Here is a 3,646-nt window from a genome sequence, read left to right as displayed (position 1 = left end):
ATATATCACATTGGTAGATGTGCAGGTGAACGAGCCTCTGCTCTGTGATATAGTATCTGAGATAAGGTAACAGCCTCCAGATGACCTCACTCCCTTCCCCACCATGCCCAGAAAGAGCAGCTAGGCAAGTCACCATGAGCCAGTCAGTTGAGCCTTTGGTGACATCATCTCCACAGGTTTGAGCATAAGACTTGATTCAAGCCCCGGGACATGACTGACTACCACAGCCCCGCTCCACAGAAACCTGAGATGTGGTGTAGAAGTCCCCTGTGAGGATTCTAACTTTGGAGTCAGCCTGGGCTGTGCAGCTCTGTTTGACTCCATACCAAAGTGCCCTGAGCCACTGTTCAACAAACAAATATTTGAGCTATGCAAAAAATTGAGGATCTAGGATTTTTAAGAAAAACTATAAAAAACCCCAGCCTTTCAGGATTCCTCTCTTTTGTTTCTCTTTCTCAGTTCATTTTACTAATGCACTCACAGTTTAGTGAAATTTGAAAGTTAAAAAAAATATTTCTGAAGTCCAAGAGAAAGTTGGTTTAAAAAGTAAATACACAGTGAGTATACTCTGCCCACCTGATCCTTAGGAGGCAAGCATTTGGGGTGGAGTTATTCACATACATTTTGAGTAAAATCATTCTCTTTCCCCTGCAGCCATGGAGGGCCAACATGAAGTGAGACGTAGTGGGCTTCAGGATAGGGCGAGATTTGGACAGGGTGTCAATATCCATTGTGCAATATGGAGCTCAGATCCCTGACTACATGTACCTCTGGAGATGGGTTTCTGGATGGTCGGGGAGGAGCAAGGGTAGCATGGGTGGATGTAGTGCTATGGAAAGTCATAGCTTCCTGCAGAGCGAAAAAGCCTCAATGGGGATAGTGCTCTGGCAGTCCCACAGTGGAAGAGGACTGAGCTGTGCCCCCAGTAGCTTTCATTGATCAGGGGCACTTGAGCAGGTCTGATGGCATGTTTGCAGCCTGCTATCCCTTTGTTGCCCCAGCCCGTGGTTTGTGAGAGAGGGTGAAATAATTTCACCTGCCAAGGCAAAAAGAGCCTCTCTGCTTTTGATCACAAAGAGTTTCTGTATCCACCCTCTTTGACCCAGTTTTGCTTTCCTGATTGGCAATGACACCCGTGTGTAATTCTTTGTGGGTAACTCAGTTGTGTTTTAATGGTGTTGGGTTTCCCAGCATGCTGGCAGCCTGGTTTGGAGGTCAGGAAGTGAGCAGACGGGCAAGTGCAGTGGCGGTTCTTATCACCTTCCCCTCAGCATTCAGAAATTCAGTATTTCCTAACTTGGGGGAGCCCCCAGACTAGTCCTGTGGGGGTTTGGGGCAGAGACAAACAATTGGTCTGAAAAAAATTGCATGACTGAATCTTCGCTGTCTAATGCAAATGTCCTTGAAGGCCACTCATGTTCTGAAGACTTCTGACACAGCCAGACACAGGAGCAGCTCACAATGTATAGGTCTGCAGTCTTGGGCCCAAACGTCTCTCCTTTGCTCCTATGACACTCAGCAGAGTGGGAGTTTTGCCATTCTCTTCAGTGGGAGCGGGACCTGGGCCATAGGGAAAAGGCAGGCTGGAATGATTCATTCCACTGGTTCGGGGGCCAGTTGGAGGCTTTGTTTATCAATTAGAGCCACTGGACAAGTTCTACAGCTGAATGGAGAAAAATATTTATGATTAAATAAGTTCAAGTAACATATTCAATAAAAGTTGTGGCCCTGCATGGCTGTGACAATATGGTAATTTTATGCTATTCCCCAAGTGTACAGCTATAAAAAGATTATTACTTCAGTTTGATATTGATCTGAACTTCAGTTCAGAGTGACATTACATGTCAAAGAAGGGCACCTGAAGTTTTAAAGTTTTCTGAATCATTTATTTTGTAGGTTATATATCTAGCAAAATCTATCTTGGAGAGATTTGAGTTTGAAATTTATTTTCTCCTGAGGAATATCTTTCCATCTAAATAAACATCCTTGACACTTGTTTGCCAAAAATCTTTTTCTTCTTAGAGAAGGGATGCAGCTCCACTTGCATTTTTAACATCCAAATGCAATTTGCCTCCAACAGAGAACACTGTAGATTAGATCATAAAACTGAATAAAGGACTAGACCATAGTGGTGATTCAAATGACTTAAAACTGTACTCTGATGATGAAAGCTGTAAAGTTTGTACTCTATAAAGAATTGATAGCTGTGGGATAAACCAACACCATAAATTAGCTTGTTTTGGTCAGGCGTGGTTAATGTGGCATGTAATGTCTGGGAGTACAAACTGACACCCTGCCACAATTATTCCTCTCACATGTTATTGTTTTTTGTATTGTTGTTTTTTTTGCACTATGCAGGGTTCACATGTTCCAAAAAGTAAAAAGAAAAAAATTTGTTCCAAGTCAAATGAAATATTTTGATCAACATGAAGCAAAATATTTCATGTTGATTTTGAGATTTTTTTTTCACATTTTCAATTTTTAAAAAAAGTAATATTGAAGGAAATTTTGAAAGTAATTTTGAATAAATTAACACTATAATGTTTTATTTTTAAAATGTCAAAAACATTTCAATTCTTTTCAATTTTCAGTAGTCTCTTGTTGGAGTCTGTTTTTGAAGTTTTTTTTGTTGAAGAGTTGCCACTTTTAGGTCTGTAATCGAGTGACCAAAGAGATTGAAGTGTTCTCCAACTGGTTTTTGAATGTTATAATTCTTGACGTCTGATTTGTGTCTATTTATTCTTTTACGTAGAGACTGCCCAGTTTGGCCAATGTACATAGCAGAGGGGCATTGCTGGCATATATTACGTTGGTAGATGTGCAGGTGGACGAGCCTCTGATAGTGTGGCTGATGTGATTAGGCAATTCTTCAACAAAAAAATCTTCAAAAACGGACTCCAACCAGAGACTGTTGAATTGGAATTAATTTACAAACTGGATACAATTAACTTAGGCTTGAATAGAGACTGGGAGTGGATGTGTCATTACACAAAGTAAAACTATTTCCCCATGTTTATTCCTCCCCCCCCCCCCCACTGTTCCTCACACGTTCTTGTCAACTGCTGGAAATGGCCCACCTTGATTATCACTACAAAAGGTTTCCCACCCGCCCTCCCGCCACTGCTCTCCTGCTGGTCATAGCTCACCTTACCTGATCACTGTTACAGTGTGTATGGTAACACCCATTGTTTCATGTTCTCTGTATATAGAAAATCTCCCCTCTGTATTTTCCACTGCATGAATCTGATGAAGTGAGCTGTAGCTCACGAAAGCTTATGCTCAAATAAATTTTTTAGTCTCTAAGGTGCCACATATATGTATTGTAATTCCTTGTAGATGTTTAGTTTCTTTCACTCTGTGTTGCTTTGTGTATGTGAACTTGTTCAGACTGACAGTGAAATTAGGGAGACTTTCAAAGGTGCACTGGGAAGTTAGGTACTCACCTGCCATTGAAAGCCAGTGGGAGTTAGGGTTGCCAACTTTGTACTTGCACAAAACCGAGCACCCTTGCCCCGCCCCCTGCCCCTCCCCTCCTCTGAGGCCGTGCCCCTTCTCTGAGGCTCTGCCCCTGCTCACTCCATTCCCCCCTCCCTCTGTCACTCGCTCTCCCCAACCCTCACTCGCTCGCTCATTTTCACTAGGCTGT

Source organism: Lepidochelys kempii, chromosome 6 (genome assembly GCF_965140265.1).
Source record: "Lepidochelys kempii isolate rLepKem1 chromosome 6, rLepKem1.hap2, whole genome shotgun sequence".
NCBI classification, from domain to species: domain Eukaryota; kingdom Metazoa; phylum Chordata; order Testudines; family Cheloniidae; genus Lepidochelys; species Lepidochelys kempii.
The sequence above is the reverse complement of the archived record's forward strand: the minus strand, read 5'-3'. Positions refer to the sequence as shown.